Here is a 25268-nt window from a genome sequence, read left to right as displayed (position 1 = left end):
GCTTGGAGTAGTTGTGTCATGGGAGGCACAGGAGATTCCTCTAGTTAGCATTTATAGCTGAATAGATACGTCTGGGGAGGAAGACCTGCAATAGCTGTCTTTTGAGGCACTGAGGCTTTTCTGTAATGGCCTGTCTGTTCCAATAAATGAAAGTCAGTTCCAGGTGTCTCTTCTTTACTGCAGTTGCTAGTCTGCAGAAAAATACATCAAGGTATTTGAATAGCAAATGATGTAGTGTTAGGAAGAACCTGATCATTATTTCTCAAAAGAACAAAAAGCTAATAAGGTGACATTCAGACTTAATGTTTTGGGCAGATTCCACAGACTTGTGGAGTGCTAGCAACTTCAAGTTTCCAGATAAAATCTGCAATAGACAAAGAGAAATATAAATATTATTTGAAATAGATTCTATACATCTTCTTGCGACAAATCTGCAGTATTCTTTAAAGAGAACATTAATGCATACTTATCTACTTGTGTTTCTGTTGACTTACAAGTTTACAAAAGACAGCCCTTAAGTGAACTAACAGCAAGCTTCCATGCTAGGAATTTATTATAGACCTGTCAGTTCAATCTTCCTAAAAATAAAAATCTAAACTTTGGACACTAGTATAAGACTATTTTTTGTACTAGGTTTGCAAAGAGTAATATGGGCTGTGGCTGGTTATTTCATTACATCAGTGTTGTATATACTGTTGTGCATCTGTGACTTTTCATTTTTAATTTTTGCATTTTAGAAATTACTTTATAAATGGGTGATTTATAGAAAGTATTTAAATGGAAACTTAAAAAATATACCTTTTCTGCTTCATTTGCATGGGCGTTGTGATATATTAATATAATTGCTTTTGACTTGTCATTTTTGGGACCTGTATTTCTTTGATGTCCTGCTTTAAGATAATGAAGCAATTATGGGCCTGAAGGATATAGATGTGCATCTCCTTGCATGATATTTATTTGCTTTAGTTTTGTGCGCACACACGTAAATATTCATATTCCTTTGCCATTTTCAAATAATTCTGTTTTTGAAATCTCAGTTATATCACAGCCTGTATGGATATAAATTTGATGAAAATGCGTGATCTGAGATTATCATCTATGAAGTTCTTTCAGAAGTTGAGGTTGCTCACAATGTTACTCACAGCTGTATTTTCCTATAAGATCAACCAAAGTCCAGAGCTTTGCATAGGAAGAAATAGGACCAGAATGAAAGTTCAGAAGCTTCAGCTACTTTTTCTTCTGCACTGCTTTGCGTACGAGATCCTGGCTGTGGTGTCATGACTCTCAGTACTTCTGTTCCTACAACATGCCACAACAATGATAACAGCCTGGTTCATTTTTCCTTTTACTTCACACTTTCTTTATTATTATTATATTTGTATAGTTTTTAGGATATTTCCATGGAGTTCAGGACCAAGATCAAAGAGATGGCAGGCATTTCCTTCAACAACTTCTCGTCACACATAATTTGTCTTTTTATTCAATACACTCCATGGCTAGTAATGAACTGGGGACATAGTCTTTAGCCTTCTTAACAAATGAAGTATTTACATGTTTTATACAACATAAGCATATAATGAAAATGTTTTTCTGTCACAATAATTTACTGGACATGCTGTTTGGCAATTAAGATATTCATAACTAGTTTGGAAGGGTGTTAAAGTTTTCCTACCCGGTATCTCATTAAAAAAAAAAAAGGCAGAAAGAGAAAAGAACTTGAGTTGTGTCTTTTAAAAATATGGTTAATTATTGATGTCAGTCTTGACGTGGCTGAAATGATGATAGATTCTAATTTAAGTGCAGAGTCTGTTTCATACACTGATAACAGTTTAGAAGACTTTATTGCCTCTGTGGTAAAACTAGTGAATGAAGATTCCTTCCATTTTATGGTGTAACCAACAGACATGTTATTAGATATTAAATAAAGTTAATTAAATCAGAATTCTCTAATTAAAAAAATATCATTGAATTTTTAAAGTTTTATTAAAAATACTTTAAAATTTTGAATCTGTTGTTTTTGAGTAAATCGCCAAGATGACAGTCTTTGTAATAGGCTTCTTTATTTTAATGGAACCATGGCAATTATTCCTTTAAACTAGTCCCCTAGAAAAACACCCAGTACAGTAGTCATGGAAGAAATGTAAATTTGCTGATAGTGAGTTCAATGTAGCTGTGGCTACAGTGCCACCAGTTTTCCAGCTGGCTATTTTATCTATGCACATTGACTTTAAACATGTACATACTGTTCTCAGGTTTGGTATGAAGCTTGACATACTATTTCCAAGAACCTATTGCAAGAGTTCTTAAAACTTGGTTTCCTACCAGATTTAATGTTGAGACTTGTCTACAGACTTAGAAGTGAAGACTTTTACCATGGTTTACATGAAAGACAGAAATGTTCTTTAAGACTTGTGAAAGATCTCTGGCACAGCCTTGTGATTTAGTTCTGCTTTGGGCAATTATATGATCTCTCCTCAACACAGGTGCTCTTTTTGCAAAACTTATGATAACGTCTGACAGGGTAATAGGTAAACAGAAGTCCTGTCTGGCTGCACAGATCTATCTTGCAAAAGAAATTGGGATAACAAGCAGTCTTAGGTCCTGAAACTGCCTCCTCTAGGATTTTCATTATGAAGCTCATGATATGTTTCAATCTACAGTTTACCCGCTAACTTGAATTTAAAGTTTGAGCTATGATATATTTGACAGAACAATATGTATTGTAATAGGAGTTAAACATAATGCTTGAAAACAATGAGTATTAGCATATACTGAGTTTTTTTTTTTTTTTTTTTAACTCTGAAATCTATATATAGGGAAAAGTACAATTCCTCTCATTGAATTTCCTGCCTACTGCTAACTTAAGTGGTAAACCTTGAAGTGATGCAAACAGATTTAGTAATGCAGCTTCCACTTAACACTAATAGGACTTTTACAGCTAATTTATTGTGCACCAACTGGAAAATATGCCACTTAATATAATCTAAACATATATTTATAGCTTAATTATTCTCTACCATTAGACAAAATGCAACCTGATATAGTTCCATAACTTATTTTATATTATATTCTGTAATAATATATATGTTCTCCTTGGGAAAAATATTTCCAAAATGTTTTTATTTGGCAAAAAAAAAAAAAAAAAAAAAAAAAAAATGTCTAGCTGGAAAACTTTATTTTGGAAATTAAGAAACAATTCTGAAGCATATACTAAATTTGAACGAACTGGAATCATATAGAACATGTTTTCTTGCTGTAAGCAATGGAAGAGAACAGACTTTCTATCCAAAAAGGCATCTCTGCTGTTTTGAAAAAAAAAAAATCTAACCAGCTGATATACTCTGGACTTTTAACCATGTTCAGAGGTTTTTGTTTGTTTATTTGTTTGTTTGTTTTCTCCTGAGTGATCATTGCATGGAGTGTTTGAATTCTGAAAAGTATGAAGTTTCATAGTTGCAATGAAAACTGGGACAGTTAGTTTTTTTTTTTTTTTTTTTTTTTTAAATCTCTCTTTCCCAGTGTGTGTGCTTGATCAAGCAAAGTCAATTTCATAGGAAACTTTAAATTCTCATGAAATGGCCTTCAAAATAAATAAATAAATAAAAAGATAACGTTAAACTACTGAGATTGTATGTAAGACTATAAAGGCCTAGATAGATACCAAGTGAATTTGTTATCTATTTTATTGTGGTGGTTTTACCATGCTAGGCAGCTGAACACCACAACCACTCTCTCACTCCACCTCCTCAGATGAGGAGGGGAAGAAGTAAAGGAAAGAACAACTCACAGGTTGAGATAAGGATAATTTAATTAAAGAGAAAAAATATTATTAAGGAAATATTATTATTAAACAATTGAGCTAAAGGGAAAAAATGGAAAGGGGAAGAGGGAGGGGGAAAAAAACAAAACAAGTAAAAGCTATGGGGAAGTGCAGAGGAAAGAAATTACTCTCTACCTCCCACAAATGAGCGATGCTTGACCACATCCTTGAAGCAGGGCCTCAAAGCACGTAGCCGGTGTTCAGGAAAAGGACAGACGTTTTCGCCCACCCCTCCCCTCTTCTTCCTTTTTCCACCTTTTATCGCTGAGTGTGACATCATATGGTATGGAATATCCCTTTGGTTGGTTTAGGTCAGCTACCCTGATGATGTTTCTTTCTCACTTTTTTGCCCACCCCTAGGAGGGTTAGAGAGAGTCCTGATGCTCCAGCACTGCTCAGCAGCAGACACAACACCAGTGTGATACCACTGCTGTTCTAGCTACAAGTGCAGAGCACAGCACTGTATGGGCTGCTGCAGGGAAAGTTAACATCCCGGCCAGACCCAGTACACTTATCTATCTTAGTACAAGCATTAGAAGAACATGTACATTAAAACAACCAAAGAAATGACAATGAAAAACACACATGATAAGACTGGTGGATCCAGTCCAATTCAGTGAATATACTTCACGCAGTTGGTTAAATTACTATTTCTGCACTTACTTGAACATATTATACTCCTTATTACGTTAAAAAGAAAAGTGATTAATTGGATGAATTGGTATTGGTATTTTTAATAAATGCAATACTGTGGCAATATTTTCAATGATAAACACTGCTTAAGAAATTCCAATGCTGGTGCCAAAATTTGGCAATAAGAGTCTGATTGTGTATGCTTTCATACCTTTATTTGTAGTTGCTAAGATTGTGGCCCTTAGGCATGATTATTTCATTTCATTTCAGATTTGATCAAATACCTTTTATATTTTGTATTATTTTAAAATTTATTTTTTAATCAAAACTTGAACACTGACTAACCTTTTGCTTGGCCATAATTTCGCTCTGTGAGCAGATTACTACAGAGTTTTAAACCAACCCCCAAACCTTCTTACCTCTTCTTAAGGCTGTCTCTGTTGTGAACTTCCATAAATTGATGCATCAGGTGGGTTAATCTTCTTAATCACAGATATCAAGTGCATTTGCTAGACATTATTTTAAATGTCTAAAAAATGGGCTAGAAACTTTGAAACCAAAACTTTTTTGACAATTTCCTGTACCTGAAGAATCGGTGTCTATTGCCTGGATCTTAATAAGTTCTACCTGGAGTAATGGAGACTCCACCTGACTGACCTAAACCTAAATGTTGTTTCAGTATGGCACCTAATTCTTTATACTTTATATACCACCCTCATCACAGAGGACCATGGGGTTTTAATATTTCTAATGCAAGAATATTTATTTTTTCTCACTTTTAGAGCTAGCAGATACTGTTACTGGAATTGGACACTATTTTCCTTGGTTCAGCTTCCCTGATACAACTCCTATCATCATGCATTTCAGTTTTCTGCATCACTGACTTTGGCAGTGAAAGATTTATACTTAGCATCACACCTCAGAAACTAATTTTATGAAGCAAGAATATAGTCACAAGAGTCCTCAAATATTGGATTTTGATGTCCACAAGAGACCAACATATAAAGTATTATAAGGTCCATATGGAAACTTTCCCTCAAAAGTTAATGACACTTCCCTTTCTCCAGAGTATTTATAGATGCAAATTATCCTCAAATTCAGCATGCTGCTGGATCTAAAATATTTCCTGGTACTATTCTGTAAGACCGGAAAGCATTTAGGATGCTAAAGAAATACACTTTAAACAACTTTTGATGTGAAGGCTGGATATTTTCTAAGACACTTATCCCAATTTGGAAAGACATTTTGAATTACATTATCTTCCTTCTTTTTCTTCTGCTGTAAATCTAATTGTATTTGAGGGAGACTGTGATTTGTGCAGCTGAATGCATCTGTCTCAGACTTAATGAAAACACAGTAGATGATATAATGAGGAAATGCTATGCAATGAAAATGGACCTAAAGAGCTTCTTTCAGTTTCCACGTTGTATGGGAGTAGTGGGGGCTAAGAAATCCTCCACGGTTAGTTCACCAACCAAAGGCAATTTTAAAATATTGCTTTGGTGCTTAAAATTTATCTCACATCATTAGCTTTCTCTTAAGGTTTGGGGGTGGGGGTAGAAAAATTCTATTACAAATATGAGTAATCAGAGTGCCATCTGCTTGAGGGACATAAATTTACTATATAACACAGTTCGTTTATATGTCTTAAAGCAGACAAAGTTGTATGCCAGCAAAAGAATTTGAGACTGTTTTTTTGGCAGAATACTGACTCGTAGTGATTTATCTTAATATCCTATTTATATAAGAACTGTAACCTTAAAGCATACAAGATTAATGCAGGTTGATTTGTCTGCCCTCCTTACTTCCTGTGCTTTCCACAGCATTGTAAAGGTGGCAGATTTCTAATCAAGCATCCTTGACACTTTGTCCAAACTTAGAGGTGAGAAACCTCTGTTTCTCAGAAATGATAATTACATGTAATTCCAGCCATGATCTCTTTAACTATGAGTCACAGTTAAGCCATTCATCTTTTCCACAAATCTTCCTTACAAAATGAAACCACACTGTAATAAATAGCATTTCATTACTCACAGAACTGTTTCCTCTTTTATGATCTTAGCTATGACACTGCATCAGTAGATTTAATGAAGCTACAGATGGCAATAGTTCACATTGACACTGTCTTTATGTACTAAATTGGACATTAGATTTTAATTTTATTTATTTATTTTTGAGCAAGCTTGCTTGTAAGTACCTCTGTACTGAAGTGGTGCATTGCACTTGGAGCTCAAGTTTCTAGATACAGATCATATCCACTGAACATATTTTCTTCTGAGCTTTTAGAGGGGTCTTATATTATTAGAAGATCATGTCTCTTAAGCAGACTGTAGCTATTTTGAACCAGTGTAATGCTGGTGTTCTGTAAACTCTGGTACTGAAGCAACCCAGTAACTGGATAAGCCTTTAAAATATCTGCCAACTGAATCACTGCAAAAGCTGATACATAAATTACTCACACCTCTCATTGATTCTGGTCATTGCATGGATGAAGGAGCTGGTTGTTTTCAGGCACAGGAAAACTGGAATCTGGACTGCAGCTCATGTATGGTTGTACTGGGTCTGGCTGGGGATGGAGTTAATTTTCTCATAGCAGCCCATATGGAGTTGTGCTTTGGGTTTGTGCCCAAAATAGTGTTGATAACTAACTCATCAGTGTTTTGGCTCGTGCTGAGCAGTGCTTGCACAACTTTGAGTTTTTTGAGGTTTCCTTCCTTCCTCCCTGCCTCCCTCCCTTCTTCCCTTCCTCCCTTCCTCCCTCCCTCCTTCCTTTCTCTCTCTTTCTCTCTTTCTCTCTCTCTTTCTCTCTCTCTTTTTGCTCCATTGAGTACAATGGAGTGCACAAAAACATGGGAAAGGACACAACCAGCACAGCAGACACAAACTGACCAAATGGATATGCCTTACCATATGATCTTGTGCTCAGACAGAGAATCTCTGGGAAAGGAGTAAGAAGCAGGAGACATTTGTGATTATGGCATTTGTCTTCCCAGGTAACCATTACATGCACTGAAGTCTTGCTCTCCAGGACACCTACCTGCTAATGAGAAGCAGTGACTAAATTCTTTAATTTGCTTTGCTTGCACATGCAGTTTGCTTCACCCATTAAACTGTATTTATCCTAACCAATGGTTCTGAACTTCTGCTCTTCTGGTCCTCTCCCTCATCACCCAGTCAAAGAATTAAGCAAGAGAATGTGTGAAGTCTTAGCTGCTAACTGAGGTCAACCCCCCAAAATGGGTATTAATATTTATTGATGCATTTTTCTTCTTAAATGTATTAACCTAATATAGATATCCTAAATCTTTTTTAGGCTGGGATGTTTTGGCATAGGGACCTGAAAATCTGTATTTGGCTTTAGGGACATATATTTATTACTTCTGAAAAGGTGGATGAATTAGATGGATTTGTAGCGCAAGAATGCATTATGAGTCAATTGTTCTTTCCTTCTTTATTTACTCCCTATCATGGTCTAAACAGATGTGGATCAAATATATGTAGGCTGAAATGTTTTACCCCATTATTTTGTGCATTTTATGCAGAAAGAGTTTGTTCATCAGTGCAGGACAACAAAGAAATACTAAGAAATTTGAGTGCATGAAGGTAGTGCATGAAGACTACTTCTGTCCAAAATTGTTCAACAGGATTGTAGCTTTGGGCAGTTTCATCTCTAATCTTCTATTTTTCCATCTGTTCTTAGTCCTAAAAACTCTGGTTCTTAACACTTCAAGGACTACAGTGACTACATTATATTAATCTTACTTCTGTTTGTTCTTGTTTCACTCTAAAACAGAGCTATGCATGAAGAAAAGAAAAAAAATATGCCACTCTCAGTTGCCTTTCCAGAAATATAACCTTCAAAATGTGGGTTGATCTAGAAACTGATAAAAACTGCTACATTACTGTTACTAAGCAGTAACTGTTGTTATGTACAATTTCATTTCTTTTGATTGCGTGCAACTAGTTGTGTGGAATAATCAGTTACTTGATTTCAGTATGGAGTGTTTCATACTGATTATAGATTAATGTTTTTGTAAAAATTAATGTTTGTATGTTTCACATAAAATGAAACCCTTGTCTTCACAGCTGTACAGTAGATTCTTCCAAAACTCACATTAGACCATGGCTTAATGTATTTACTAAAAACCTTGATGCATTGGGTGAAAAAGGAAATGATAAATTATTTTCAGATGTCATCCAATTATTAAAAATTAACTTAAATTGAATAGGATTTTTAGGGATTTTGAAAGGACCTAGCGAACCCAGTCAACTTCACAGAGGATGGTAAATTTCATGCAGATTAGATACACATTGGAAGTAAAAACTTCTGGCTGTAAGTAACCAGGAAAGGACATGATCATCAGTATGAATAGTTCCATGAAAACATTTGCTTTAAGCTTAGCAAATGTATTTTCCCTCTGTTTGTTTATTTTTAGTCTTGACTTCATGAATTGCTGCCATTAAAACAGGAAAGTTTTCATCTTTCATACCTTTCCTGCAAAGGTAGAGTGAAAAGCAGGGAAGTGTTTTGTTTGAATAGCCATTGTTGTGCCTTTATCAGCACCTATGTTGTCCTAGATATTTGTCAAAAATTCGGTAAAAGATCTAGCCTATGAAAAGATATTCAGAATCTAAGGATCAATTGACAAGGTTACAGGAAACAAATACTGGTAAAAAAAGATCAATATGTAATGAGAAAAATTGTCTGCATGAAGTATAGCTGTTCAAATCATTAAAAATGAGGTTGGCATACACCAAAAAACATTGCATTACAGGTTTTTTTGTTTGTTTGTTTTGCTTAAAAGAAGGTCAGTATCTATATAGTGGCTCCAATTGTTCTTGCTTACAAAGGACATTTTGCTCTTGCCAGAATACCTCTATTTAATCCTTGTTACCTTATTCTTTCCTTACCAGCTTGCCAGCTTCCCAGGCACCTAACACACTGATTGCATACACAATGTGAAAACAGTTACTGTTTCTATTTAGACAGTAGAAACAGTCTTAATAGGAGGAATAATAATAATTATTATTATCAATATTGCTGGGTAAACAGTAACTGCATAATCCTCCTTATTTCAAAAAGCTCTTAAAAAAAAAAAAAAAAAAAAAAAAAAGAATGAAATAATTTGGCACTGTTTCTGGCTGCTTTCTTTTCCTAATGTGTAATGACTGCAGGTTGGTACTTTAATGCCACTCATTTCCATTTCTCCCTGGTGACCTCTGCTTGTGTAGATTATTGTGACCTACTAAACACTGCTGATTCCTGCTTGCTGCTTTTATAAAATAAACAATAACAATAATAAATGGGCCAGACAATTGTTCCAAAGAATTGATTGAGAAATGATGATTATGCAGGTCAGATTTTGTGTGTTTCTAAGGACATTGAATTAGCCAAGACACTGAGAACCCTTTCCTCTCCAGGTTTCCTTATCCCTCAGTTTTCCAGCTCTTTCCAAGTCTTTTGCATTTGCTCTTGTGACAGCTGGCTTTGGATTTCTGCCCTTCAGTGTGTACTCTGGGGCCAGAAGATGCACATCATTTTGGAGGTAGCAGCTTGACTTTCTTTTCCTGGGGCAACACAGGTAGCAACAGCTTAGTTTTTTGTCTAACAACCTACTTCAGAGGACAACAGGAAAATTGTGCAGTTAAACCTCAGACTGATGGATGCCAGAATATAAAAACCTGAATGCTGAAGTTCTGCAAGAGCATAGGTAATGTCTTTGGACTGCCTCAGAACACCATTTTAAAATCAATTTGATTTAAATATATATATATATATATATATATATATATATATATATATATATATATATTGAGTTTGCAGAATCTTTTACATGAAAAATGAAGACTGGTACTAAATTTAACTGAGGATACAGTCAAATCTCTTCTTAATAAGAAGCAAGAATTATCATTTTTCTTGTAGGCAAATAACTTTTTCAAATTTGAGCACTTGATCTGTCTCCAATTTACCTTCTCATTTTTGCTTTTTATTTCCCTGTACAGTTCATTTCATTACAAATGTCTTCCTATTACTTATTGCTTCTTCCTCTTCATGCCTTTTACACTTTACCTTCTAACTCTGTTCTTCATCATGTTTCCTGCTCATGTATTTGATTCAGTCTTCTTTTGCATTCTGCATTTCCTCTCAAAGATTTCTTCTTTTCTATTTCTCTATTATTTTCTCTGTGTTTAGCACCTCTTCTATTCTCTCCACCTCATTTCCACATTGGCGCTATTATTCAGTTTAAATTCTCACACTAATTTTCTGTTATCCATGCATTATGTACTAGGAATACGTTTCCCCTTTCTCCAGGTTGAAGATGCTCCGTGAACTTCTTTCACTTTTGTGGAAGAGGACGAGAATTCTCCAACAAGAGTACTGGTATTTTAGTGTTATTTTAGCATACTAGGAACACTTAATCAACTTCATCCAGTCTTTCTATGTGTAGATCCAGCTGAATGTTACTGCTGTCAATTCTTTTTCAGTTTTAGGAACAACGGAAATGACCGTTTTCTGCCATCATAAACAACAGGTATTTTATCAAGAACACTGGAGTCATCAACATACATTTCATACGTTCCCATACAACAGAGGCCAAAAAGACATTCACAAAAGACTAACAGTTTACAGAAAAGTCTGAGAGCTACAAAAAGAGATCAGGAAAGCTGTACTGTTGTTTTCCAAATGCCCTTCAAATGTAGCCATTATTTCATAGATATCAAGGATTTTTGGATACTGGATCATACATCAGCTATAAATGGAAAATAAACCACTGGAAACTCTCTACAACCAAAACCAAAAAGAAAACAAAGAAATAGACAAAACACACAAAAAAGTGTTATTTTTTTCAGTCTAAGCTGAGAAAAAGTTATTTCCTCCTGATGGCAGATTTAGTAATTATTTTATCACTGAGTGTCAGTGACAACAAAACTACTACGTGATGACCCACTTTTCAAAATTTAAGTAGAACAGGTAAGAGTATAAGCCAATTTCTCATTTCTACTGTTACTCATTTCTAATTTCTCAGATACTACAGAAAAGCATCACCATTTGAATTTTTTATATCAGAATTCGGTCTTAATTTTGCAAGGAACCAAAGGCAAGTTTTTCACATTTTCTTTAATCCTGAACTGCAGCTGCAACTATGTCACTTGGGTTTGTTTGCAGTGTATAAGACTATAATACCTTTTTATTATTATTATGAAAATAATACTTTGTTTATCACTTCTTAAATATAAGACATACAAATATGTGGCAAGTGGCACCAAAAATCCTTGAGAAACATACGTTGATTTAGACTTATTGTACTGGAGTGGCTTTATTCTTCTTCAGCTTAGTACAAGCTGCAACTAGTAAGAGTTCCTTTTCAATGAACTTCAAGTGTCTTCAATGGTCAAGAGCAATCTTTAAATGGAAGAAGAGAGAATGACATTTCATTTTTTTTTTTTTTTTGAACTGCAAAATGTATTTATTTTAGTTTAGTTTTCATAGATGTGTTAACATAGTATTTATGTATTGAGCACTTGAACTTTGAAATCGCCATGAAAGTTTCCTGCCCTTGACCTGTTTTTAACAGTGGAGTATAGTATTCCTTAAACTTTCCAGATAAAGTAACAGCTGTGCTCTGCTATCTTAGAATGAAGGTACAGAAATGGAAAAGTCTTAATTTTCACTGCTTTCTTTTCATGCAGTGACAAGCAAGATTTCTGATAAATAAAAGAAAGATCTGACACTGACACATCGTAGTCTAAAGCTTCAATTCATACAATATTACAAGTCATGTATTAAAGGCATAGCAAACTCCATCATTTATACTCAATAGCTACTTCATGTTGACAATAAGTTATCATCTAAAATAAAATTCAAAAGCAAATTTTTAATTATAGAAGGACACCTTAAGATTGGCTTTAGCTTGATGGTGTGTCCGATCACAAACATAAGGAGACCAGATCCCTGCTTACCTGAACAAAAAGGATAGTTTTGTTTGTTTGTTTGTTTGTTTTCTTTCCATGTCTTGGTGAACAATGAAAGAATAAGAAGATACAAAATTTGCAATTTGCAACAAAGAAAAATCAAATTAAACATAAGAAAAAATACTTCACAGTGAAGTGGTTAAGCTTGCCTTGGGAGGCTGCGGAATCTCAATCTCAAGATTTTCAGAACTCGAGTGTTTGAAGCAAACTTTGAAGCAACCTTTGAAGTTAGTATTTCTAAGCAGAAGGTTGGACTGGATGATATTAAGGAGTCTGTACCAGCCTAAACTATTCTATGACAGTTACTCTAACATTGGAAGCGCTTACACAGATTATGGGAATTATCCATGCTCTGTCCAAGTAGAGAAGTGAATCAGGGGCTTCCATATCCCATTGAATCTCATGTCCACAGCATCCTTGGAATCAATTTCTTTGTGTGTGTGTGTTTTATTTGTTTGTTTGTTTTACCTTTACATGAGCAAAGTTATTTTCAGTTGAACAGCTGGATCAGAAAGGTCTTTAGAGACATCCCTTAATTATCCTCACTTTGCTGTTAATTAGTTCAATCTACTTTTCAGTCAGATATTTTCTGCAGATTCTCTCTTAAGATACCTATTTTTTTGCACAATTGGTCAAGTCAAATCACCTAAAATAATGCTACTAATGCTGCTCTGGGTCCAACCCAGGTGACACCAAGGAGGCCCAGTAGCTTTTCTGGGAGCCTTTAGTGGTCTATGTTTCATACTTCAGGTTCTTATTTCTCAGAAGGTATACATATTTATTATAATATATGAACATCCTTCCCAACACCAAACATTTTATCTGTGATTTATAGCTGTAAAAAAGACAAGAAGAGATAATGGTATTTTTCTTTTTCTTAAGGCACTTTAAACTCAGATACCATTCCTTTGCCCACATTTAGTTGCAGCTGAAAGCCATGAGCCGGATATCTTATGGGAAAGGAAAAGTGCTGTGCATTACTGATTGTTTGTTGTTGTTGTTTTTTCTATTTTGAGATAACTTTATATATTGTTAAGACCATTGAGCTAAATCATTTTGACTAAGATGAAGAATCTTCCTGAACTACATTTCTCTGATACAAATAAATACCTCATGTCACCAGAAAAGAAGGACGGAAAGAGAATTTTCTGGAAGTGTTTCACGGTGTAATAATGTGTAATAATGCTCAGTTCCAGATAAGTCTGTGCCTCTGATTCTAGGATGTTGTTAACTGGTGCTACTGCAGCTTCTAACAGGAAAAACCCTGCACACCACACTCCAAAACCAAACAAAAACAAACAAACAAAAAATCCCACAGCCTAATTTTTATTTCTTTCTACTTTTAGTCCCCAGTCATACAGTGGATGAAATACAGGTAGGTAATTCAGAACAGCAACAAACAGACAGTGAGAGAGATTCCTCAGAGGTGATTTTCAGTAAAGAAAAGTAATTTGTGAGATAAAACCCTCAGAAATATTATCTCCCTGTTCATGAAACAGAGTAAAACCTTTTACTGATCCCTAACTATTTAATCAGTTCTAAAAAGTCGATAAATAAATATATTTCGTATTTAATTTTTCTTTTCTCTTCATTGCTGTCAAAATATTTAATTATTTAGACATTCACTTTTTGGAAATGTGAATGTTGCATGAAGGTTTTGGGGAGCTGTCACTGGTCAAACAGTGTTTGAATGCTTTGGGATTTAACAGCTCTCTTTGTTGTCAGCTGTATATTCTTTTAACAACTATTTAAATGGTGTTTGATGTAGCTAATGTTTCCTGTGCTGGGAATCACACATTTCTATAGCTACATGTATTCTTTAAATTCATAAAGTCAGCAGAGAGTGAAAAAAGGAAGATCTTCCATTTTCTGTAGATGTAAAAAATGGGCCTTGTAGTACATAACTCTCCCGAGTTTTCAGAGAACGAAAAAGTGCCCAGGTGATTGCAGGGGACTATCAGTGCCATAAAATCTGACACAGCTCAGGGAGAACAGGACACCAGTCCATTCACCCCCAAAAAGGGAACTGTTCAACTGTGAATATTTAATGATGTATACTTTTATTCCTACAGTCAGGTGTTTTGTATGCATGACATGGGGTTTGCTTACATTTTTCACCCTCTCAGTGAAGAATATACAGCCTGAATCACCCTCTGTCACAGCTTCAAGCCATTTCCTCGGGTCCTGTCATTTGTTATCAGCACTTGCCCCTCCACTCCCCCTTGTGATTTCTTACTTGGTAAAAAATGCCAGATTTATTTATTTATTTATTTAGCATTGTATACTCACAGTTCTGCTGATAATGACCTAATTTTAAATGATTTACATTCTTTAACTTTCTTCCTAATAGATGCCAATTTAACTACTTTCAATGAAGTAAGATTATTTGTCTGGAACTTTGAAGAGAAGAACTTATTTCGTTTTCATCACCCAAGGTAGCTCAGAATTATACAGAATTGCCTTGACATTCTATTTCTCCTTTTCTATCATTTTTATTTTTCTATCACTTTTTTCTTTTCTTTTTCTATTTCTATTTTCTATCACTTTGTTACCATGAATGAAACTCCACTATGGATAGGAGCATGAAAACAAAAGAATTAAACATGATGGAAGAATGTCCTAATCCATTTTTTGGATGTGCTCTCAAATTCCTTTATGATTTTAACTGAGGCATGAAAATCACTCAGTGGCCACTTTCCTCTAAATGTAGATAATTTCGTTAAGCCTCTGTATTTATGATACACTTAGTTCATATACAAAGCAAATTATATGACCATATTTTTAAATCACCACCCCCTTATAAATTCAAGTTCATGTAATTTTTCATACGGGGTCAAGATGATTCAGAGGTATCAAGTTATATAAACTCATCTGACCTTCAACAACATGACTATGCTCTTGTCCACCATGTAGTTATTTTTCTCTAAACTCTTCTATAATTTTTCAAAATCGTTTCATTGAATATTCTAGCAGCAAATTTTTTGATCCTTATCCAGTAGTGGCGAGCTAAGATTATGTTCAATGTAATCTTTTCAGCTTCCATACTTCCCTAGGCTGTCAATAAGCAGATATGTTATTGAATATCATAGCTTATCAATTCAATTTAACATACTGTTAAGGAAAGAAAGACATGAATATATTAACTATGTCCTCTGCACATAGCTCAAGCAAGAGTTGGAGCAATAGCACATTCTTAGTGTTCAGAGAGGGGTCAGAACTTGCTTTCACTTACAAATTTTCCACATGGGATCTAAAACAATTGAGCAATTTTTCATCTTTGGTCCTGGTGAATTTGTTCTGCAAGTACTTGGAAAGGATGGGAACAGGTATCCATTTATATAATCAAATATATATATATATATATTCTTTCTATGTGATGTGCCTGGCTGTGATATTGAACATCATGCTTTTGATTTTGTAGCACTGAGGTTGCTTGAAGAATCAGAGGCAGAGCTCCAGCATATTTTTTTTAACATGCTGGAGGACTACTACAATTTCTTTGTGTCTAAAAATAACTGAGTGCAGAGCAGGTAGAGGTAAATACATCTTTCCTGATGCTCTAACCATGCAGAGTGATTGTTTTTCCCTGGACAATCACTCGATGTCTGGACTGAGCCCAACTCTACTCTGAAAGTAGGGGCAGGATTTCATATATCCCACTTTTGTTTTGTTTTGTTTTGTTTTGTCAGGGATCATTAACACAGGCACAGGTCTCCCTTTGCTCTCTCACAGCACCAGGGTTAGAGCTGACTTTCAGTAACTAGGCCTACTGGTATGTATCGTGTCCATATGTCTGTCCATGAGCAGCCAAGTCACTGTTTTCCTCCAGTGCACAGGTAACTGGAATATTAAAGTACAGGCAATCGACTGCTCTCAAAAAAAGAGGTAATGTGATGTCTTTTTTCCCAGACATGAGAGGGACGAAGCTCTCAGTAGCCAGCTCTTCCTTGTTCTTCTCTGCAGAGCAAATTGTTAATTACTAGTTGATTACACAGGACCCAGTCTAGATGATTGCATGTATATCCATGTATTATACCAGTGCAACCCTTATTAGTATACATAGCAGTCTTCTGTGGAGAGCTACATGGACCTCTGAGACAATGTTGGTCTAGTCCAAAAGTGTATAAATTAAAAGTTAAATGATTCATCATTCCTCTGCCTTGTGAGACTTTTTTTCAGGCTGCTGGCTGAAGAATAAGCAGGTGGGGAGAGGTGTCTTCTTTTCCTTAAGCTAATTTATGTCTATTCACTGTCAACAAGAAAATATATATAATGGATGTGCTCTATAATTAACAATTAGACTGTTGTAAAATATGCAATTACAGCTACTAAGAGCACTTTTATGTCTGAATCATAAGTGATTTCAGAATAGTCAGTAAAGATTTATAAGTGAGTAATATGGTTTCCAAAATCTACATTTTGTAATTTGTTTTTCATAATGAATAATGCCTTCAAAGCTATGTACTTAAGATAAATTTACTTATTACGAAGAGCTGGGTACAAGATACTTGATATTAAATGTTTTTACTTTATTTTACTTTATTTTCAGTGTTAGACTTTTAAAAATCATTACTAATTCCAAAGAAGTAGAAGAAAAAGTAGGAAAAAAAAAAAAAAAAAAGGCAAAGTAACATTTTCTCAATCTTCAACAATTAATCAATTAATATTATTTAGGTATTTTATTCCATTATGTATCCCACAAAGTTACACCTTATGTTGGGGATGACATTGAAATTATAAGAACAATTGATTCTTACTACATGCAGCCATGTAATTGACTTGCTCTTGACAAGAAATTAAAACACATTTCCTGTTTCTGTTTGTGATCTGTTAGCAAACAGTGTATCTTTGTTGTGTGGAGTTCAAGTGATTTTGTGTTTCCTCATCTTAAAACTCATGCTTCATTTTCAGTGGCTATCTAGATATTGTAGCCAAAAAAAGAGATTATGTACATAAAGAAAATGATGAAAAAAAATTTTGCTGTAAGGCAAGAAGAAAATTGACTCCTTCTACACAAAGCAATCAAGTAAATGAGTGTTTGCTCTTGATTGCTATTTCTTAACACATTTTCTCCCTTTTTTTCTTTTCCAAACCACTATATGAAAATTAGTGCAGAAAATGAACGCAGAGGTCAGTCTTGGGGGCAGATTTTGTAAATAGCCTGTTCTGAGGGAAAGACAACAACTTGGGAAGACTTCTGTTTTTCTCTCCACCGTACATGCTATGCCTATACCTGTAACAGTGCTGTTACAGATGCACACAACCCTACTGTTGCACTACAGGAAGTTGTAAAGCTTGCAGTGCTCAGCTCATGTAGCATCAAAGTTTTGTCTGAGCATATTAGTTCACCAATTTGGCCATGTCCCTTCATACAAGAAGCTACTAACACTGACTTATTAAGACGTGATCCACATCAAACACAGTATCAGAGACTGAGGTATTCAAAGAACAGGAAAGCCATATAAACACCTGAAATGCAAAGATGATTGTAGTGTGGTACTGCTCACAGGCAGCTTGTGTTCATTTTGCTTCAATTCTGTGCCAGTTCCCTCAGTGCAGGCAGGGTCTGCTCACATCTGTCCACTCAAAATTTTTTAGTGTCCCATGCTTCAAATCCTGGGGAGCTACTCAGGTTTGCTAGCAAGCGTGAGAACTGAGTTGGATTCTGTCTGGCATCTGCAGTTGCTTTGGACTAAGCACTGTGCAGAGACATCTAAGTGGGGCCTAGCAAATCCAACTGTACCCAAGCTAACTGTGTACCATCACTTGAGTCTCTGCATCCTATTTTTCAATACTTCCATTTCACAACGGAGCACATTTTTTGCACCACACCTGCTATAAGAAGCCCAGCTGATCTGAACTGGTTCTGCACTGAGCCACTTCTGAGTCTTCCTATTCAGGGCACAATTAATCCACCTGGATTTGATTATAAATGGTTAATCCCCATGGATGATGGAGACTGACTAAGCCCTTACTACATAAAAATATCGTTATTCATTGACTTTAATAGCAGCTTGTGTGATCTAAAATAGAATAGCTTTTTTTACCAGAAAAATAAACAACTAAAAAAAAATGGAATTGGGTTTTAACTCAGCCAAGGATTACATTTGGAAGGATTTTTAAAAGTGGATTTTAAAAGATTAATTTAAAATAATCTCTACAGTTTTTATGGGATTTAAAATTGTATTAATTTACTTTAAAATATATTTAAAGCCCTTTTAAAAAGCCCTTTTTTCTTTCTTTTCCTGTTGCATAACAACTTACCTTCCAATTTTTGATGTACTACCAGCCTTGTGTTGTGTGATAGGTGTTTGATTTTCACTTTAATATTGATTCATAATGCTATAATTGCCATTAACTTCAGTCGTATAGCTTAATGACTGTGATTTATGAGAAAACACCCAAATACAGGGTTCCAACCTGAGCCTTTGTGTTTTCTTTCTGATGGAATTAGAACTCTGTCTTCATAGTACTGTTTTTATAACACTTTTTACACTGACAGAACTCAACATTAAATCATTTAAAATACGTAAAAGATTGGGAGAAAAGCCATTTCTATTCTTTCAGTATTCCAGTTGTTACTTGAATAAACATAGTGAAAATGTTTCAAACAAAGGTGTACTTATAGTCTTATTTAGTGATTATCCCCCTTGTGAGGTCAGAAATATTCACAAAATGCACTTAAAGGCAAAGAAAGTTGAATAAAATGTAGGTAAGAATGTGCTGTGAGTACTCTAAAGTCAAATATCTTTAGCTATTTCTGAATGTGCAAAATGAGCGTTCCTTGCACTTGAGAATGTGTTCTTTATGATTTCTGCTTGGTCTATACATATTTTTTCCCTTCTGATTTCATAATGAAATGAGAAAGATGGATATATTCAACTTCCAAGTAGGTACAATTTAGGTCTGGGATGGATGGTGTAGTGGGGACAGAAAGATGATTGCTGTGTGGACAACACAGAGGTATTTATATCACATTAATTCTATGTTCTCTGTACGTCTGTACAGTGAAGAGGTCATCCCTGTCACCCAGTTCATTCAGCTGCCTTTTTTTTTTTTTTTTTTTTTTTTTTTTTTTTTTTTACTTTATGTTAGGAAGAATGAAAATTCCTTTCTGGGTAGGGTCAGAAATATAACTGGGAAGCAGGAAATTAGGCTGAAAATTAACTGTAATTTTTCTGAATGAGCTCATCCATGGTGATTAGAATCACAAAATGGCTTTCTTCATACAGATTTTTGTTTATAAGAAGAAGGAATTGTTGGGTAATTCTTAAAGAAAACACACTTGAATGATCCAAAGTATCAGACCTGGTAGAATAATGAGATATATTTTACTCCCCTTACATACTTTCTGGATGAGAAGAGTAACAATACTATACAAAGTTTGTAATCAGTCCAGACAATGGGAGTCCTAGCCTACTAGATTTATTTTACTACTACTATTGTTACTATTTTTGCTTTTACTAAAAAGCAATAGAATTACTCTGTCTCGATGTTTACAATAGCCTAAAGACCAACTAGATTGCTGACTAGTTTAAGATTCCACTCATGCAAGTAGAAAACAGTCTATCTAATTTCAAGGTATTTCAAATACATTCTCCAGTCTCATGTACTTGCTATATAAATAAATGATTTCTATAATGCCAACTCTATAAGCAGACATCTCCATGCCATTAATATAATTTTTTTTGCTCACACTAGTTTTACTCTGATACAGGACCATTGGTTTTAGTGGGCTATTTCAATATTTATGTAAACATCTTAATAAAATAAGAGTGGTGCCTAAGGTGTTCTTTCTCTCCTTTTATGAAAGCACACCAGAAATATGATCAAAAAGAAATGCATTCACTGACTGCAAAGCAGCCCCTTTCCTTTCTGCCATGTGACCACTTCCTTATTTTCCAGCCATGGAAAGAGGATGGCAGAGGGAGTAAACTGCAGTTAACCATGCTTGAAACATCTTTGTGCTGTATCCATTATGTGTGACAGCTAGAGTCCCCTGCCCAGAAAATGGACTGCACCTATTGCAATGCAGATAAGGGCAATCTCAATTCTGGGCTCTGTTGTGTGGCCAACATGGAAGGGGAAGCTGTGAGGAGGGGAAAGGCTTGCTGGGAAATCAGCTGCTGTGGGCAGAAATGAGGCACAGGATACCTGTGGCCATTGGCTCTGACTTCCCTTGGGAGTGGGAGTACAATGACTGTAAAAGCCTCAGATGTCTCTCACTCTTGAAGCTTTCCCTAAGCTGCTCTTAGGCTTGGAGGGAAAAGGTATGACTCATGACCTTGATGCATATTTCATATCACAAAACCTGTGCAGTCAGTACGTGTGCCTGTATTTGAACTTTTAAGTCTGGGACCACAGGTAATCTGATGCACAGAGTTAGTAGCTTATTAACAAAGTTGTTTCCATTTCAATTAAAGCAATTAAGGGAAAATGAAAAGGAAGTAACTAAATAAAAAATAATTACCTGAAGAACAAGTAGGCAGTAAAAAAAATCATTGCTTATGAGAGATTGAGTTTTTCTCCAACTATTCTCCTAAAACTTTAGATAATTTGGCAGTTTTCTAAAAGATCAGTATTTGTCTAGTGTGCTCTTGAAGCCTAAGGTGCTGAATGTTTCAATGTGGATTTGCAGAGATTTGTAGAATGGGACTTTATAGGATGTCCATGGTATAAAGTGGTAATATTGGTGAAACATATTCCAAACAGAATAAAATACATTTGCCATTTGCTTTGGGGCTGTGGCAGCAGACTTTTTAAGCCTAATTTCAGCTTTCTCTCAATTCATCCATTATAAGCAATTCGTTTTCTTATGAAAGCACTAATTAAATTGTCAAACTTTTTTTATTTAAATTGAATTATTACCATGAGTGCTTAATGGCAGAGGAAAATGTTGAGTTTTATTAATCAATGTTTATGATTTATGACACAGCCCACTGAGTTTCTTGTGTTTTGTGTTTCAAATTAAATATAACAAGAAAGTTACAGTATGAAAAAGCTAAATGTCCTTAGAATAGTGTTTAATTATTTCTTGCATATATGAAATAAGAAATGGTAAATATAATCCATACATTCAAACATGATAGGAATAAATGCCTGAGAAATTTAGCCATAGATGTTAATTTTAGATTTGTTTGAGGAATATATAAATCACACTGTAATATATATGTATATATATAAAAAAAAAATAACGTCAAGACAATTTATTTTCAAATACCTTTTCATCTATATACTGGGATTCTGAATGCATAAAGTACACTACCAGTGAAATAACTGACTTCTGCCTTAAAACCAACAAGTATGGTACAAGAAGTAGTCTGCTCATGGTATTTTCTTAACAGGCCAGATTTGCTTTTTAGTTTTAGAAAAACCTAAGGGATTCAGACAAGTATGGAGAGATCAATCATTTTCCTTCATGTAGCGATAACATTGATATACTGTATGTTTTTCAATGGTAGGCCTTTGCAAGGCCTAACATCCCTTTTTACAGTCTTTAACCTTTTGTTGTATTCACTTTTCAGAAAGATTTAGGAAAAAAATAGTGATATATGGGCAAACTAATTTTTAAAAGTGGGTGCAGAAGCAATTAAGCCTTCATTATGTGTGTTCTGGTTTGACTAAAGACAGCTCTCCTGATCAAGTGAGTGAAACTGGTGCAACAGAATATCTTTGAAAGGTTCAGGTTACCACTAAGGTAGGTTTGGTTAAAAAACGTTGTTGCTAATATTAAAAGTCTCCAACTGAGTTTTCTTTTGTATTCTAAACATGTACATTTAGTGAAGTGGTTTTCTTCATCACAACATAAATCCAAATCTGGAAGTCACATTTAGTGCTGAAATCCATAGAAATTTTACCTGTATTAAGATTACTAGATTACAAGATCTGATCCGTAATACTTGTGGCTTTATACAAAGACAGAAAGGTATGTAACTGTATTTCATGAACAGACAGTCATTTTCATTAAGGAATCCCATTTGTTAGCAAGTGTAAATATAAAAAAGTAATGGTCTAATAAGTACCCCATCAAAGGTCAATTCTATCCAAAATAATAAATAAATAAATAAATTCATAGAGTTTTTTACAGTTTTGTTATGCTTTTAATAGAGTTTCCTGATTACCAAAAAAACAGTTGAAGTCACTAACTTTTTTATTAAACTCAGTTTGATAGGTTCAAACAGCAGCAAATCATAAACCAATCTTCATTTGTTTTAAATTATTCAAAAGAAAATGAGACCCAATAGAGTGCTCCTGTCTTCTGAATCTGGCATAAAGGCAATGAAAAAGCAATGTTTAGTTCAAAATGGTTTTGAAGCTGATTTATGCTATCAAATAAAGTGTGCTTCTCATTTATTGTTGCTTAGATATTAATGTATATCATGAACACAGCTCAGTTTATATCTGAACGGATACACTCTGTTCAACAAAACAAAGATGGGCATTTCTGTAAAACTGTCAGAAAAACAAACCTGTTACCACATAAAAATACTTGCAGCACTCTGAATGCTTTATTTTAATGAATTTATTGTGTGGTGTTTATCCCAGGCTGTGAGGCAGACAACAGTGATTTATAACTCACAGGGCAGTAGCCCTGATAGGATGATAAAGGACCGTTTCCCTCATGCCAGCAGAGCTTCTTTTCATCTCTTCTCTTATTCTCTGTTCATTGTTTGTCCTTGGCATCATCAGTCACTAGGCAGTACAGTTTACAAACACTGTTTTGGCTGGCAGAAAATAAATTGTTTGACCAATGATGTCAAATCTATCAAATTCCTACGACACAGCATCTTGAAACCCCTATTCAAGCTCTTGTCTGAGGCTGATCCATAGTTTAGGTAATATTTTACTTCTAAGAGATAGATTCTTTCCCTTCTCACTTGTTACTCACAGCAAGCTTCATTTTCTTTAACCTTTCTGCAGGAAAAGGCTGACCAGCTTCCACTAGCTGTAGAAACTTTTTGTTGTTGATGATGATATTACAAAACCCACCTAGACAACTTATAGAGGGTTAGAATAGCGGTATTTGCCATTGTGATGGTTTTACTCGGGTGGGCGACCGAGCTCCACCACAACCGCTCTCTCACTCCCCCTCCTCAAAGAGGAACAGGAAGAAAATATGATGAAAGGGGCTCAAGGGTTGAGATTAAGACAGGGAGATCACACAGTAATTATTGTGACAAAATTGGGCAAAACAGACTCAGCATAGGGAGATAGTAAGATTTATTGCATATTACTAATGAGCTAGAAACAAAGGAAAGAAACCAAAAGCACCTTGCCCCCCCTCCCCCCATCCACACTCTTCCACCTACTCCCCCTGAGTGGCTCAGGGGAACGGGGGAATGGGGGTTATGGTCAGTCTATAGAAATTCTTCTCTGCCGCTCCTTCTTGGTCACTCTCGTCCCCTGTGCTGTGGGGTCCCTCCCACGGGATGCAGTCCTTGCTGAACTGATCCTGCGTGGGCTTCCCACAGGCAGCAGCTCTTCAAGAACTGCTCCAGATATGGGTCCGTACCACAGGGTCCATCCCTCGGGAGCAAACTGCTCCAACCTGGGTCCCCCACGGGCAGCAGCTCCTGCCAGGTCACCTGCTCCTGTGTGGTCTCCTCTCCACGGGCTGCAGGTCCGGCCTGGAATCTGCTCCGGCAGGGGTCTTCCACAGGCCGCAGCCTCCGTCGGTGCAGGTCCACCTGCTCCACTGTGGTCTCCTCCATGGGCTGCAGCGTGGAACCCTGCTCCACCGTGGTACTCCATGGGCTGCAGGGGGACAGCCTGCTTCACCATGGTCGTCACCACAGGCCGCAGGGGACTTCTGCTCCAGCACCTGGAGCACCTCTCCCCCTCCTTCTTTGCTGACTTTGGTGCCTGCAAGGCTGTTCCTCACTCCTCTCACTCTCCCAGCTGCTGTGTGGTGCAGCGTTTTTTCCTCCTGTCTTAAATCTGCTCTCACAGAGGCGCAAAACAACATCACTTATTGGCTCAGTTCTGGTCAGCGGTGGGGCCCTTACCAAACATGGGTCAGCTTCTATATCCTTCTCACAAAAGCCACCCCTATGGCCCCCTACTACCAAAACCTTGCCACATAAACCCACTACAGTCATTTTGGCTAACCGCATATGAGTGACACCCAACATAGTAAATATGTATCTGGACTTTGCTGTTGAAAATATAACATATACACCAGAAAGGTGACAGGGACAGGTTTAGAAACAGAAACAATGTGTTGTGTTTATCTATCTGCTTGGCAGCATCTGCACAAAATCATTTAAACTATAAAGCTGTGTTTATTTGAATGGCTTGGTGTAATCCACATGCAAATCAGTTGGCTGTAAATGACCAAAGCTGCTGAATGGGGAATTACATGCTGGTATATTTAATCTAAAAAAATAAATCTGGATTACAAATTTAAGCAAAAGAAAAAAGTACACGCTCTAGTATGCTTTTCCTTAAATAATCCAGATATGTGGTAGAGTTGATGTTATAATAATGTGACTAAAGACAGGCTAGGATAGAGCAATAAAGGAGAGAATTTACAGAGCACAAAGGCTGAAGGGGAAGTGTTGTCTTCAAGTGCCAGATGTACCTGCATTTTAAACTGTTGGGTCAAGTCTTGAAAAATACCCAGTAACCATCATTATTGAGAACAATGGGCATTGCATGCTGAGAGTAAGAAAAGAATAGTTTTCTCTCAGTCCACTATATCTGTATGTAAATACTTATTTGAACAATTTGAAAAATGATAAATATTAATTTGGCCTTTTTTTTCTACGATAGTCATCATAAGATGTTAAACCTGAAATTACTGCTGGGTTTGAGTTTGGAAGTAAGTATAAAAACAAAACTT

At 35.7% G+C, this 25268-nt stretch overlaps 1 long non-coding RNA gene across 1 annotated transcript in view; it reads right to left on the bottom strand.

Moving 5' to 3' along the window:
* Positions 1-25268, bottom strand: part of LOC118166435 — a 157704-nt gene that overhangs the window by 6923 nt on the left and 125513 nt on the right. The window lies entirely within an intron of this gene.

This window comes from Oxyura jamaicensis, chromosome 4 (assembly GCF_011077185.1).
Source record: "Oxyura jamaicensis isolate SHBP4307 breed ruddy duck chromosome 4, BPBGC_Ojam_1.0, whole genome shotgun sequence".
Lineage (NCBI taxonomy): Eukaryota > Metazoa > Chordata > Aves > Anseriformes > Anatidae > Oxyura > Oxyura jamaicensis.
The sequence above is the reverse complement of the archived record's forward strand: the minus strand, read 5'-3'. Positions and strand labels throughout refer to the sequence as shown.